At 46.3% G+C, this 16,762-nt stretch overlaps 1 protein-coding gene across 2 annotated transcripts in view; it reads left to right on the forward strand.

Moving 5' to 3' along the window:
- Positions 1 to 16,762, forward strand: part of GTSE1 (G2 and S-phase expressed 1) — a 1,052,868-nt gene that overhangs the window by 509,813 nt on the left and 526,293 nt on the right. The window lies entirely within an intron of this gene.

The raw sequence follows: 16,762 nt of genomic DNA on the forward strand, positions 1-16,762 counted from the left end.
TCCATATATATTGCATTTCTTTACATATACATTCTTGATGACAAGATAAATAAAAATAAATCAACAAACATAATTCATAACATTAAAAAGGATGAAAGCAGCATCTGTCAAATATGGCATTAAAATAGTTATAGTAACAAAAAAGCATACAATTTGTTAGACAGATTTAAACAGTGCATTAAGATACTGTACAATTGCAATACGAACTGTGTGTCTTGTTGATAAAAAGCCAATACCACGCTTGTATCTGATTCATAGGAGGTAACGACATAGTGACCCTTGAAAAGTGCTTCTTTCTCAAATCGATTAGATCTGGACATTCAATTAGACAGTGCTGTAATGTTTCTTTTCAATCTCTTGATTTGCACCATCTACAATAATTTTGTTCGCTGGTTATTTTCTTTTTGCCGATACATCACGTGTGTGCCAAAGATTAAATCTAAATCGTAAATACTCACTGCGCAGTTGCGGCGAGGGCCATCTGAAAAGATATTCAGCTATCATTCCCAATTTCTTATGGCCGAATAATATATCAATCTTTTAACTGTGAGCATTGGCTGATGGTATTAATCCAGTCCATCTGGTACAATTTTATTTTGGCTCTGCCGGGATTATGTAAGTGTTTCCAGCGGAATGTTGGCTTCGGCAAGGATATTTAAATTATGTTCTCACCGTTTATTTGGAAATTAGTCCTCAGATGTCATTAAATACCGGGCCAACATACCAACTACATTTACAGCTGTTAAGTTGGTTAAGCATTTTCTTAATAAGGCACATCTTTTCCATTGCACTTGGTAAAATAGTGAAGATAAGCCAAGTTTAAATCGTATCATTGCTCGCGGTGTGCAGTCGGGCAAGCAGTCTTTCTCCAAAATTTTGCCTCGATCGCATCCCAGAGAGCTCGTTGTTGAAGTAATGTCGTCTCCTGTCCATACGTTAATATGGTACCACTTTTTGTCTATAGAACATAATAATGTGGTCATAGGAGAATTTCTCAAATTTATACGATTGTTTTGCCTGATTAATTAGCGGTTGTAAATTATGTTGCAGTTCCCCAATACCATAATCCATCCTCATTAAGTTGGTAATTGTAATTCCCAGATATTTATAAGTTAAAAATGTCAAGTTTTTCCGAACCCAAATGCCAGTGCAATGATTTGACGGCTGTCTTAAAAGCCTGTACCAGAACTTTAGTTTTTGAAATATTTATAATCCTATTATTCTCAGAGGCATAATTGTTTAACTGGTCTAGCATATTCTGCAACCCGCTCGGGGTTTGAGCTATCAAAATTAAATCATCGGCATACAATAAGTAACTGATGGAATGTAAACCCAATTTTGGGGCGTCACAAATAATATTTTGAAAAGCGCATCTGATATCCAATATGAATAGATTAAAAAGTGTGGATGCCAAGATGCACCCTTATTTTAATCCTTTTAGGGTGCAAATATAAGCAGATAATAGCCCATCCAATGTTAATCTCGCCTGCATCGTGGTGTGGGTGTGTAACGGCATAATTAGAGCTAATAGCGATGGGCGACAATTATATTTGGTTAGTTTGTGATATAGTAGTAATCTGTCAATTGAGTCAAAGGCAACTCGGAAATCTACAAAGGCCATGAATAGATTTTGGCCACGTTTTACATATTTTGATTTGATGAGATGTACAATCATAATGTTAGGGATCGTGCCTATCCCTGATACAAAACCGGCCTGTAGGGGGTCAAGTAGATTTGAATTGGATATCCAGCTCTTAAGCTCCCTCAACAGAATGTGGGCAAAAACCTTGCCCGGCGCGTCCAAAAGAGCTATAGGCCGGTAACTGCTTGACACCTGACGGTCTCCCTTTTTATAAATCTGCACAGTTACCGAGTGCCGCCATGATTGTGGGATGATTTGGTGTTTATTTACTAAAGTAAATATATTATAAAGAATTTGGGCCCACAAGATTGGATTTTGTTTAAGCACATAATTAGACAGGCCATCGGGGCCGCAGGCCCTAGAGCGACTGATGGATTTAATACACAATTGGATGTCTAGGAGGTCAAACTTCAAATCAAACTTTGCAGGACAGGGCGTATCATCAAGGCTTGCCTTGTTTGCTGGACTAGCATATAAACTGGTAAAATGAGCAATCCAGTTGCTTTCGGTAATGCTGTTCACTTGCGCAACCATCTGGGATCCGGTATGAGTACCATTAATGATAGCCCATGTTCTCGATGAGTTTTTAGTTTGGATGAGGTTCAGCATATATGAGCCATCTTTTTGATATAAGGATGCCCGTCTTGCTCTTGGTCAGTTTTTATCTCTAGTCTTAATATTTGCTAGGGCTATATTTTTTCGGCTTGCCTGAAGATGACAGATCGGTCTTTTTTCAGCTCTAAATTGTGCCTTCCTCGCCTTTAACTCACCATCATACCGATGTAGCTGTTTGCTTGTATCTGTGATTTCTTTCGCATTATCAATCAAAAAAGGGGCTATCTTTGTGTAGAATGTTGCATCTATAATAGGAGAATTTTCTGTGGGATAAAGATGGTGAACTAAAAAACTTATTATAATTTTGCAAGTGTTCTGTACATCATAGTCTATTCCCTCTAGTATTAACAGACAAGTGAGTAAGGGCTGAAACTTTCTCAACAATTTTGGGTCCTGTTCCAATTCGCCTTTTAGCGGTAAGTAATTCATGGTCACTGTGGTGCGACTTCAGAATTTGAAACGCATCCACTGTGGGGAACAAGGAGGCACATACATAAACGTAATCAATCCATGCGACAGAGGCACCGCGATGCCACGTTGGATGAGCAGGCATTGGGACTCACAAGATTCATTAAGCATCACCAAGTTATGGGAAGTTGTAAATTTGTCCCATATTTTCCGTCTTGAATTAGATTGCTGCGCAATTTTGCTTCAGCAATTGAGGTTGAGGTCACCTCTAATGATTACGTGTTTAATAGAGCTATCTAACAAAATTGTGAGCATAAGCTCGTAGAGATTCTCAATTAACCTTGCGTCCGAAATGCCCGCCGGGTTCCAGTACAAGTTGACCAAAGCGTATACATTCATTACACTGCTAACCTTTACCATTTGCATGAAACCATTTATCGTCAGCCATTGACACGCTATGGTTCCTCCTTGCGTTTTAATAGCAATAAGACCTGTCGTGGGGCGCCCATTGGTTGATTTTAAAGCGGCATTCAGAAAAACATTGTAGCCATCTATTAGTGGGGGATTCATAAGCCATGTTTCTTGAAGCATTATGAAATCATATTTCATAAGCTCACAGAAACTCACTGATGGATGCTTATAGCCTCTCGTGTTCCAGCTAACCAATGAAACCCAATCACCTGACACGGCAGGGACATACCACAGCTTTAGACTGAGATATGGGATCATTTTGCGTATCAAATTAAACTTTTTGCCTCTAGGGAGCTCTTTTTTTTTGGTTCATTTGCAAATTTTGAACATCAACAACTGCTATTTCAAAGCCCAAATTATACAAAGAATCTTTTGCTTGCCATATGGTTTTTTGCACCACTCTAGAATTAATCCAAGTTTTATGCTGAGGATTGCTTTGTTTCTAGGAAAGTCGATGCGTATGATGACCTAATGTCTTCTAACTGCGGTATATCTGAAAAGATTGCCAACGCTGCACGACGATTTAATACATATTGAGGTAATGGTGTTGGTCGACACGTTAGAGTCCGCGCATAAGAAGCTGGAATCTGGCTTACTAGCGGAAATAGGTCTTTTTTAGGATCACATGCCTTTATCCCATTGCTTTCCCCCTACACTCTTTTGTTGGATTGGATTAAAAAATTGTCAGTCGATTGCAATAATTGTATAATTTGTGTCGAGTCCATTATAAGAGGCTCACCCACTCCCGGAACACTGCACGCTGGATGCTCAAATTCATTATCGGGAGAGTCGGATACTTGTTTATTCACTTTGGGTATTTTCGTTCTTACTGCTGAGGTTAACTCTTTCAAACCCTTTTTTTTCAATTGTATATGATCGGATATGACTTTAAATGTAGTACTATCAACATTGGGGTTGTTCCCTATTTTTACCAGTCGGGCCTCTGCGATAACAGGGTTAGGCGGTGTCCTATTTGATGGTAGATGAGCTGACATATAGGCATCCACAGCTTTTCGGATTTCAGACCGCTGCAAGGCCGAAGGATCTTTACCCTTTGGGAGCATGTTTGATTGAGGTGCTTCTCTGGTTTGTTGGTCAGTGATCACATTTATCAAATCAACAAGTGGGGCATACGATGATGCTTCTGCATTCTCTAAGCTGTTAGAGGCAAAGGACACCTTTTTCATTAGATCTATTTTTTGCAAATAGCTTTAGATGTAAGAATAGAGTTCTTTGTCGCTTTGTGCATCGCAATAGCTTTGAGAAACTGCTTAGTTTTTCCTCCACTGATTTTCGTTTGAGATTTCTGATTTTTAGTTATTTTCGACTCTTTCGTTATCATTGGAGGATTTGTTTTATCTTAAAAATTGTATAGGCAGTTTTTTGAAGGAATTGAAGATTGTTCTACACTCTGTAATTGTTGGGAATCAGCAATTTGTGAATCTATAACCACCACTTGCAAAATTGCAGTGTCGGAATCTACCTCTATCAGTTTTAAACCAACCTCCGCAATGATATTAGGAAACACCAGCAATGTCGGCTGCATTATAAAATCGGATGTTGGATCACTGATCGTCTGAGAGAATGCAGATACCATTGATACAGGTGTTTTTTGGTTAGCCTTTATCTGTTGTGATAAAGATTTTTGCAAACAGTTGTTTCTCATTGCCACTGCAGGATTTATTCTATCTGCGCATGCTGAATGCACATTTTTCCTTCTAAAGTTTCAAACAGCTTGGTCATAGTTTGCAAAGCTAAGTTCATATTTGTAAAAGTAATTTCAAGCACTTTAGTAATAGAATCGGATGGTAGCGTTCTAGATGGTTCAAGGGAATCGCATGCTTTACGAGGTGTTGGGGCAGATTAGGAAGCTATGGAGCTAACTGATGTGTGACTCAAGTCTACAAATAGCTCCGCGGACTTTGATAATGAGTGATGGGATGCCTCATTACATAATCTTGAGGTTTGATAATTCAAGTCAATCACATTTGAGTCATTTACATGTGGCACTGCCTCCACTACGGTACCTGCAAAAAAAGGTGCGTTAGAAATTGAGTGCAACAGCGTGTTATCCGATGGCGCAAGATGTGATCGAAAAACCACTGATTTTGTTATCTCACCACGAGGACAATGGCTTTTACATGCTTTGTCTTGTATAGGCAGCAAGGAGGAACCCAGACTCTCCTCTGTATCACTTATTTATGGGTCCGCAATAGTATTCCCCCTTGCCCCACCCGATCCAAGTCTTTGCAGTACTTGCGTATGTCCTCTATTACCCCTTGTTTCAATATGGATTTTTTCCCTTTAGGGGTTGGCGGATGTTTGGCTGGAGTGGAGCTCATTACGGCCGTGGGTAGCTTCATACTTTTTAAAATGGATGAGCCTGAGTTTAAAGGGTTAACGAGGGCGTGGGCGGAGACGGGCATGCCCGACTTCAGAGAATGTAGCTTGCGCTGCATGTTGTACAGCTGCGCTCTCTCGCGTACAGCACTGTACCGCACTGTTATGCTGCGGTCTAGAGCTCCGCTAAGCAGCCCCCCATTACACCGTGCGGGTCCCACCGAGTACCCCCTCGCTCACTCAGCGAAGAGGTACTAAGCAGGTACTCCGCTTGGTGCGCGCATGCGCTGGTGCGCGTGGGTATCCGGCTTTACGACGACTGGTGAAAAGGGGGCGTGGCTTCCAACGGCACCAGTGAGTTCGAGCTATAGTAAAAGAAAACAAGCTGTAGGCTTATAGTATAAAGAGTCAAAAAGGCTCTACTTATTTGCAGGCCATTAGGTAGCATATACCGTGCTGTAAAGTCCATGAAGTCCACGAAGCAGGAGACGCAGATAAATCAATGAATCACACACATGGAGCAGCTGAGGATACCGGAGACGTGAAGAGGTACTCAGCAGGTACTCCACTTGGTATTGGTATGGTCTCAACACCCTGTAGGTTGAACGTCTTCAGGGACCAGTCCAGGTAAGTGTAAATGGTCAGAGAAATAAATGTGTTTGCACTACTTATGTGTGCAGCTAGGCCAGTTTTTACGTGGGGGCTGACTGCATTCTAATGCTGGGGGTCGTGTGCAGAGTCTGCAAGGCAGGTAGTATGTATACAGCTAAGCTCAAATGTCATGGGTGGTAGCTTTATTTTAATTAAGGTGGTGCTGTGCAGGGAGTCAGGTACGTGGAGTATGTGTGTAGCTATGCCAAATGTATTGTGGGTGAAAGCTGCATTCTTATGCTCATTGCAATGTGCTAAGATTCTGTGCAGCTAGACCAAGTTGATGGTGGGGGATAGATGCATACTAGTACTCGAGGTGCTGTACAGGACAATCTTCACAATTCTATCGATGTGGCGCATGGCTAAGCTTCAACATTTCTATCTGAATGTGCCACACAGCTGGTAACTGTGCTGCACAGTGGCCAACTATAGGACTGCCATACAATATTAGGTTAAATATGGCTACCTTCCACAATTAAGTGCTTTAAAAATAGCTGGTATGATTACCCAATGTAATGTTACTGTTTTATTGACCTTGGGATGACAAGACAGAATTGGCTCTGCCAAAATATACCCCCATGTCTGAGACCACTTAACTCGCTGACACATCTTTGCAACTTAATATATATTTGAGAACTATGAAAGAACAGAAAACACTGTTGGTTACAAGTTGCCCCGCCCCAAATTATATGGAATTATCCAAAAGTGTTGCCTTTGTAAAATTTTCATGATGGGTGCTAGGGCTCCACCTCTACATTATTTTTGAAAATTGGTATGCAGTTGATCTTCTCATGCACCACTGTTAGTTCAGAAATGGCGGCGAGTCACCTTTGAGTAGCTAGTAACTCACTACTTGAAATTTTGCACCCTGGGTTAATTATGTCTATGCAGGCAAAACTTAAGTTCATATCTAGATAATTTGCGGTAGCATAAATGTACTTGTTCTAGTTTAGGCAATGGTTGATAGGAGTCTAACATAAAATTAATTGCATGAGATCTTTGCATATACTATATAAAATGCGATCTGTAGTCCTGCACACACAGCTCAAAAATGTGGTTTGGGTTGGATTAATTCTGGTATGTAAAACCAATGTTGTGAAAACTGTGTACTAGAATACTGGTATCTGAGAAAGGCTTCATGTATTGAACGCTAAAGTATATTGCGTTTTCCATGGCGACGTGATTGCATACATTCTTAGAATGCATTTAGGTGCTTTGTTCGCTCAAGTCACAACCAGGGACATTGTTTTGCGGTTACAGCAGCTATTGTAAAGAGCAAGGGAAGGAGTGTGCTATGATTGAATGCTGCCCGAACATTTGACCTTCAGTTGATCATGTTGGAGATTACTTTATCACAAGATGACCGTTGGGGACCGGTGTAGTTCACTAATATTAATCCTTGGAAAGGGATGAGCACCTCAGCGAAAAAAGAAATCTAATAGTTAAATGGTGAGAGTTATATGTTCTGACTGGTCGAATTAACACGTGGGTGAAACTTTCCTTTAATAATTGGACTGTTTACCATCCTGAAATATTGGCATGTGTATTCTGCTGAATCGCAGGATTCGAGGGGATTGGGTCCTCCGACGTATTCCATATCTATGACATGTAATCACCACAGCTGTGCTGCTTCGGAAACTTTTTTCTGCGTCGATGCGCAGTCGTCGAGGACCTCCTCCGACGTCATCCGATGTGATAAGTAGGACGCACGACGCCCGTAGCCTCAGTTCAGTTTTTTCTGCGAACGTGTTGCTTCGTGAATCTCGGTTAACGCCTCGACTCTTTGGAGTTCTGTTCTTCTCGGTTCTTCGAACCTGTTCGTTTTTGTGAAAATCCTTTGTGTGAAGATGTCTTCTACTTCGTCTTCGACCCCACGTCCGGGCTTCAAGAAGTGCGGGGAGTGTGGGTCCAAGATGTCGGTGACGGACTCGCACGACGCCTGCCTTTGGTGCCTCGCGGAGGCCCACGACACGGAGGACTATCGACTGCCAGTCGTTCACGTCCAAATCCTTACGCGAACGTAAGAAGTTGTCGGTAGGTCGGGTGTCCAAGCCCCGGAAGTCGAAGTCTGCGGAGCTTTCGACGGATGATTCGAGGGGTCACTCTCCGCGTCATCGTCGGAAGTCTCGTGGGTCTCCTTCTAGGAGTCGGTCTCGCCACTCCTCAGCCTCTTCGAGTTATTCTAGGAAGCGCCGACACCGGTCGTCTTCCAGGTCCTCTTCGGAGGGCTCTGCCCGGCACGTCGCTTACCCCACCAGCCGTGCGACGCCGGAGGAATGGGCTTCCTTCGGGAAGAAAATGCTGGCGATTCTTGAGTCGCAGGGTGCTAAGCCACCCGCGCCCCGAGTGGGGTCGGTCGTGAGAGGTCGAGAGACACCGCTCGCAAGAGTGGTCGGCACGAGTCACGGGAGAGGTCCCGTTCGGACAAGGAGACTCGTTCTAGAAGTACCTGTTCCAGGTCCCGGTCCTCGACGCGGTCGAGACCGTGTGCACCTGTGAGGTCTTCGAGGAAGACATCGACGTCTGAGGCGTCGAGGGCGTCGACAGGCTTTCTCGAGGCTCCGGCTCTGAGGAAGTCGTCGAAGCCGTCGACGCTCAGGCCGTCGAAGGACACGCTCGGGGCTCCGGCTTCGAGGGCTGTGTCGACGCCGCTGATGCTGGCGGCGCTGCATCTGACGCCGATTTCCTCGGCGCCGATGCCTGTTCTCTCGACGCTGGCGCCGATTTGCTCGACGCCTTTGACGCCTTTCGTGTTAGAGGTACCCCGTGGCACGGGGGAACCCCCTAGGAAGGCTCTGGTTAAGAGCAAGCACTCTCGGGTGCCTTCTTTTCGCCACCTGGAATATATTTCAGAGGCGGATGAGGATTCTGATGGCCTGGTTCCTAGTCAGGTTCCAGATGAAATTGTCTCGGGCCATAGTCAGTTTGACGATTTGAGGCAGTCACTGCATGATGCCAGTGGACTGGACACCTCTCCGGAGGTGGAGTTTTGTAGGCCTGAGCCTGGCTCTCATGCCGATTCCTCGTACCGGCGCCTTATGGCTAGGGTTTCTGAGTACTTGGGATGGTCTGCTCCCCCAGGGGAGTTTGTGCAGGATGATCTAACGGACATCCTTGATGTTGGTCCCCCAACTGAGCCGGTACTGCCGTTCCATATGGCTTTACAGAGAAGGGTGGCGGCGGCTTGGACTGCTCCGGAGAGTCTCCCGGCGGTGGGCAGATCCTTGTCTCGAAAATACCGTCCAGCCAGTAGCGAGCCCTGCTACTTGACCAGGCACCCCACTCCGGAGAGTTTGGTGGTGCAGGCGGCCACGGCCCGGCAAAGCAGGGGTTGTACCCTACCATCCCTCCTGATAGGGACGACAAACGTTTTGATGGCTGGGCGAAGAAAGTGTTTTCTTCTGGTGGTATGGCGCTTCAGGCGGCCAACTCCATTTGTGCCTTGTCTCGTTTCACACACACTCTGTGGAACTGTGTTGCATTAGCAGCTGAACATATTCCCGAAGGGGACGAACGGGATGGTTTCCTTGCTATGGTCCAGGATGGTAAGGTAAGGATGCCATGTGAGTCTGTTCAGTCGGGTTTGGACTTGGCTGAATGCGTCAGTAGGTCCATGGCGGCGAGCACCGTGATATGCCGGTTTGCGTGGTTGCGGAAGTCGGGGTTTGCTCCTGATGGGCAGTCCCGGCTCCTCAACATGCCCTTTGACGGTGAACATCTTTTTGGCAGCATGGCTGACGAGAGCCGTGAGAGGTTGCAGACCTCAAAAGCTGCAGCGAAGTCATTGGGCGCTGCAGTTCGCCAACCTCCGCCTTTTCGTCCTAGGGGACAGCAGTGGAGGGGTGGTTCCTTTCGCTATTACTCGTCCTTCAGTAAAGCGAGAGGAGCTGGCAGTCAAAGAGGCCAATGCAGGGGTACCAGAGGTGGACGAATGGGTACCCGTGGTGCCAAGGCCGCTCGGGCAGTTGCCTCTTTGCCCTCAGGTAACGCCGCAGCCGCTCCCACTCAGTCATGAGGCCATGTCCCATGCTTCGCCGGTTGGGAGAAGGCTGGCGCAGCATCTTGTAGAATGGCAAGCCATTACTTCAGATGTGTGGGTTCTAGAGATCATAACCCACGGCTACTGTCTTCCTTTTCGGCACAGGCCTCGCGACAATCCACCGGGGAACCTCTTTGCGGAGTCCGGATCCGCTCCTTGCGCAGGAAATTCAAGCCCTGCTGAAGAAAGGCGCCATAGAACTGGTGCCTGAGGCGGAGAGTAACAAGGGACGGTATTCCCCTTATTTTTTGATTTCGAAGAAAGACGGTGGATTGAGACCCATCATGGACTTGCGCGGTTTGAACAAACTCCTCAGGAAGGACAAGTTCAAGATGGTTACTCTCTCTCAAGTCCTCCAGGCCCTTCAGCTTCAGGACTGGTTGGTGTCACTCGACCTCAAGGATGCTTACTTCCATGTGCCGATCCATCCCAAGCACAAGAAGTACCTGAGGTTCGCGGTTGGCGACTCGCACTTTCAGTTTCGGGTCCTGCCGTTCGGATTGACCTCCGCCCCGAGGGTTTTCACCAAGCTCATGGTGGTGGTGGCAGCGCTTCTCAGGCAAGGGGGGTTTCACGTCCACCCCTACCTGGACGATTGGTTGATCAGGGGGAGCTCTCCCGAGCAAGTCCTGGATCAGCTGTCTGTCACCTGCCACTCCCTTCACAGGCTGGGCTTCTCCCTCAATTTAAAGTCCCATTTGACGTCAACACAGCGGCTCCAGTATATCGGAGCAGTGCTCGACACTTCCCTGGGGCAGTGTTTTCCTCCCCAGGTGAGGGCTCTTCACATTCAGCAGATGGTGCACAAGTTTCAGCATGCCCAGACGCTCCCAGCGTTCGAGTTCTTGAGGTTGCTCGGCCTCATGGCATCCTGCATTCTTCTGGTGCCAGAGGCTCGCCTGCGGATGAGATCTTTGCATTGGGCACTCAAGACGCAATGGTCGCAGTCCTCCGGCAGGATGTCGGACCCGGTTCAGGTGCCGCCCTTGGTCGCCCGGGACCTTCTGTGGTGGGCCGTCGAAGGCAACTTGATGAAGGGGCTCCATTTTGGCTTCCCTGGCCAGAGGTGACGATCGTGACGGATGCATCCCTCACAAGATGGGGAGCTCATGCCACCGGGCTGACAGTCAGCGGTCGTTGGTCTCCGTCGGAGTCCAGACTCCATATCAATCTGTTGGAGCTGAGGGCCGTCAGGCTAGCCCTGAAGGCTTTTCTGCCGACTGTGTGAGGAAAGAGTGTCCTGATCCTGACGGACAACACAGTGGCCATGCACTACCTCAACAAAAAGGGGGGGGCAGGGTCACTTCCTCTGTGCAGGGAGGCGATGCAGCTCGAGTTCTGGGCCATCCAGCAGGAAGTTTCGATCTCGGCAGTTCATCTGGCCGGAGACAAACGTGACGGCGGACGCTCTGAGCAGGCAGAGCGCGATCTCTCACGAGTGGGAGTTGGCTCAGGCGATTCTCCTGGAGATCTTTGTCCTTTGGGGGACCCCTCAAGTGGATCTCTTCTCCTCCAGTGTCAACCGGAAGTGCGAAAGGTTTTGCTCGCGGGAATTTCCTCCAAAAGGAGCCTTAGGAGATGCGTTCGTGGTGGAGTGGTCATTCCCGCTGCTGTAAGCGTTTCCTCCAGTCCCCGTCATCCCGCAAGTGCTGCGGAGGTTACGGAAGTTCGTTGCCCAGATGATCCTCATTGCCCCGGCGTGGGCTTGGAGGACGTGGTACCCGGACCTTCTCGACTTGTCCATCTGCCCTCCATGTCGTCTTCCCTACCGAGACGATCTGCTCACGGGAAGGGGTCAGGTTCTCCATCCATAGGTCAGATCCCTCGACCTTCACGCTTGGCTTCTGAAAGGTTGAGGTATAAGGATTGGGACCTCCCTGAAGACGTGATGGAGGTTTTGCTTTCGGCCCGAAGGCCAGCAACGAAGTCTCTGTACCGTTGCCGTTGGCGTAAGTTTTCCGACTGGTGCAGAGTTCAGAATGTGGATCCTTTTGCATGTGACATCCTCATGGTTCTGTCCTTTTTACTTTCTTTGGCCCACAGGGGCTTGCAAGTGGGTACCGTTAAAGGTTACCTGGCGGCGCTGTCCATCTTTAAGCGCTCGTCTGAAGAGTGTTCTTACTTTGAAATCCCTTTTAATTTCAGTTTCTGAAAGGTCTCACTAATGTGTTCCCTCCGTCACCTTTCCTGGTGCCCGGTTGGGATTTAAACCTTGTTCTTAAGTTTCTTATGGGTGCTCCGTTTGAGCCTTTACATTCTTGCCCTTTGAGGCTGTTAACTCTGAAAACTGTTTTTAGTTGCAGTTACTTCCGCTAGCAGAGTGAGTTACAGGCACTTTCAGTTAAACCACCCTTCACTGTATTTCACAAGGACAGGGTTGTCCTTAGAGTTCGTCCTTCTTTTCTTCCGAAGGTAGTGACGGAATTTCATTTGGCCCAGAATATTGTTCTTCCGGCATTCTATCCCCCTCCGCATCCTGGTAAGGAAGAGGAGAGGCTCCATAGGCTTGATCCTAGGAGAGCTTTAAGTATTTATGTTTCACGCATGTCCCGGGTCAGAGTGGATGATCAACTCTTTATTGGTTACGCTGGAAAGCGTTTGGGGCAAGCTGTGACGAAACAGACTGTCTCGCTGGATTATTTTGGCCATCTCGGAGTGTTACCGCTTGGCGGGTAAGGACCCACCGGCTGGCTTGCGGGCCTATTCTACCAGGGGTATGGCTGCATCTACTGCCCTGCAGAGGGGTGTTCTTATTCGCAACATCTGTGATGCAGCCACCTGGGCTTCAGTACATACATTTGTACGTCACTATTCCCTCGATTCCATCCGAGGACAGGATCTGGCCTTTGGCAAGGCGGTCCTTTGCTCTGCTATTTGATTGGCTATTCTAAATTTTGATTCTAAATCCTTTCCCTCCTCCATGCTCTGGTACTGCTTTGGGAGTCTGTCATAGATATGGAATACATCGGAGGACCCAATCCCCTCGAAGAACAAGTTACTTTCTTACCATGGGATGGTCCGACGACATATTCCATATCGCTCCCGCCCTGCCTTCCCTGCTGCAGAATTTCTTTTGCGATTGCAGCTTATGTTCCGCAAGGCTTTGTGTCTGACTGGCAGTTGACTAATGTCACACGTTCTGGGGGAAAAAAATACAACTGAGGCTACGGGCGTCGTGCGTCCTACTTATCACATCGGAGGAGGTCCTCGACGACGGCGCATCGACGACATTGACGCATGACGCAGAAAAAAGTTTCTGAAGCAGCACAGCTGTGGTGATTACATGTCATAGATATGGAATACGTCGTCGGACCATCCCATCGAGAGAAAGTTACCAGGTAAGAAAGTAACTTGTTCTTCTGTCACTTCTTTAAAAGGGCTATTGGGGGGGGGGGGGAGGGCTTCCCTTTGATGCTAAGGAGGTGAGCCTGCTACACAATACCCTCCCTAAGGGCAGAGGCAAGCAGGACCTCATAAGAGACTCCCCACCTGGGTACAAGGACTCAAGTTCCTTGGGGAACTCCCTAACACAAGTCTCACCAACCCATCTGCGACCAAAGCCAACATGGAACTGTGTGGAAAAACCACTCCATCTGCTATTGCCATCCAAATACTTTAAATATGCTTAGATAAGAAAACATGGAACACTGAGACGAGGAAACCCATGGGAAGAATACAGAGCCTTAATTGAACAAAGAGAAAGGACTTTGACGCTGTGCTGGGGAATTCCTACAGCCGCGTAATAGGAATGGGAATAAGAGACGTTCAAAGTGAGAGAACCAGCGAGCTTCAAAACAACTTTTCACAATACAAAGACCGTGAGAATGGTAGCAGAGAGGCTGAAGTGGACGCAAATGTTCCTGAAACTGAGGCAAGTGGCGGCCTGTCCACAACTATGCTGATACCACCTACAACATGGTTCCACATGGCAAACCAATCAGAGGAAGAGTTGGGAGATTCCTGAGGAACCAGGAAGCCAACGTGACAATTGGAATAAGAGTCCTGAGCTGCCACGAATCTCGGTGGCGTTCTCCCTAAACCAATCGGTTAATGGGAGATACGGGAGGGGACCGAAGATAATCACTGGAGTACTTTTATTAATCTCAGTTGTAACAAAGTATCTGAAGTGTGAGGAGCCAGGAATGGGACCCGGACACAGACTTCATATTTGTGGTGCTAGACTTTGATTAAATAGTAAGGCTTTGGAAATTGCCTCAGTCCCTACTTCCCACCTCAAACAAAGGGTCTGTCCAATGCCAATATGTCCAAAGCAAAACTGTCCTGTGTCTGAAATCCTATCCTTGACCACACATTCTAAAGTAACTCTAATGTTCAAAGGTGTAATGTCTTTATTCTTTTAAGATGCACAAATGCAAAGGAAATATAAAGGTACTCCAACACAAGTTCTCAATTGATGAGGTTCACAGTTCCAGGGGATGTCTCCCTTACCTAGGTTGTTCTTCAGGGATTCTCACAACTCCTTATCCTTGGTGGTTTCTTAGTAAATAACAAAAACATTGTTCCAACACAGTTTTAGATATCCGTTCAAACTATACATAATACCTGGTGTATTTCCCTGTCAGCTTCTTTTCCTTTTCAATTGGATAACTTGTTCTCCCCAATTTGCATACTTGAGCTTTGGCCTGGTATGTTCTCCCGCCAGGCCTTTTAATGTTTCACCTTACACATAATTGACTTCGGTTTGCCTGGATCCTGCCAGGGCTTTTGACCTGCTTCACTTTATACACACTTGAAGATTTGTACATTCGCAAAAATTCAATGTGAGGGGTTTTCCTTTCTCTCCTTAACCTCTCAGGCTTTGCTCACCTTGCTCACCGGTCCCAGGCTTATAACGGTTACAGCTTGAGGTGAGTGGTTCCCCCCCGTACCTCACTTGTGCTTTGCTTCCCAAAATTCTTTCTTTCAATTCTCAATTAGCGTTTCTCAGTATCGTTGCCGAATCGCTCAGTTTCACTTTCTCTTCTGTACTCGCTGGCTTTCTGAACCACTCCTTGGGTCCCTTGCGGAAAACAGGTGTTGGTGTCTCGGTTCTCAGCCTCCTGTTTGCGGCTTCACCGGCATCCATGTCTATCGTGGCGCCCACCTGGTGTTCAAGCCTCCCTCCATGTTCTTAGGGCTAAGGTGCTGTTCTCCAGTACCCTCAACCGCTGGCCAGACTTTCCTTTTGTCTCTGAGGTCCCAGTGGCACACACCGGTTACTGCAGCCTTCCTCTTTCTGCCTTGAGTCGGTCTGGTCCACAGACTTCTCCACAGTGGCTCACCAGTCCCTCGCTAGTCCTTGAACGGATGTGGGTCGCCAAATTAGCTTCTCTCCTGCTCAGGTTCCGCTTTTAAAATATCCCGGCACCTGTCTAGTGCTCGTGACTACTAGAGCGAATTCTGCAGTTCTCTGCCTCATGGATCTGCATTCCTCCCTTCCTCCTTGTCTCAGTATTTTTGCTTGTATGGAAATGTACTTTCCTACGTTTTCTTTCTACACGATACTGGAAGAGGTCTTTAGCAGGTTTTGTGGATAATGGATGTAAAATTTGTAACCAAGCGTTTATGACTTATTGTCGGAGGGGACATCCCTAAAAGGGGGAAATGGAGGGGGTGGGTGTGCCTTCATCAGATGATGCCATGTTGTTCGCCCGAGGGTCACCCCACCCCCAAAATGTGATACTCCCTCCTATTGCACCACCATGGTCAGATCGGGTAGAGGTTACTGTCCCCTGGCCACATGGGGAAAGGCTACCAAAGGAAAGGGAGTGATGACGCCATCAGATTACTCAAGTGAAATGAAGGAAGTGAGGATTGGCGTGCTCATACTCGTCTCAGTTGTAACAAAGTAAGAAAAGTGAATGAAAAGAGTAAGAATTACCTGTGGTTTGTTTTCGCAAGATATAACGCTAAAAGTTAAAGATGGACAAATCTAAAAAGAGCAAGACAAGAGGAGTACAAGGAAGGAAGATTAAACAAGGAAAACCCCTATAACAGAACAGAATGATTGACTCACGGGAATTGCTAAGAAAGATACTTTATTGGATAGAACTTGGTGCAAGAACCTGAACATTGGAGGTTCAAGTTTATAATGCGCTCTCTCAATTTTTATTCACAAAATATAAATTATAGGCCTCAAAACAAAATAATTGTTCAAACACTATGCCTGTTTATTCACCAATTATGACTTGAACATGTTATACATTGAAAAACAAGCCTATTGAGCCTAAAAAACAGTGATTGTGTAATTAATCAAATTTGGCCTAATTGTTCAACCCATGTTTTTTTTAGGCTTATGCCTTCTTGTTTTTCAACTTATATAATGCTAAAGTCATATTTAGTGAACAATAAACTGGTGTAGTGCTTGCACATTATTTTTTCAGGCCTATTCATTTTATTTTGTTAACAATAAGAATTCAGTGAGCACATTAGAAACTTGAACCTCTATTCATGTTCTGTAATTTTGGACACTGGGGAGATGTCCCAGACCACACTTGTTCCATGAGACACTGGTTGTGCCTTTACAGTAGCTATTTGGCGCATTGATCAGGTTGTTCTCCCTAATTTGCTGGTCCTTTGGTGCAAGAACCTATCCA

Source organism: Ambystoma mexicanum, chromosome 12, assembly GCF_040938575.1.
Source record: "Ambystoma mexicanum isolate Mex_15411 chromosome 12, UKY_AmexF1_1, whole genome shotgun sequence".
Taxonomy (NCBI): domain Eukaryota; kingdom Metazoa; phylum Chordata; class Amphibia; order Caudata; family Ambystomatidae; genus Ambystoma; species Ambystoma mexicanum.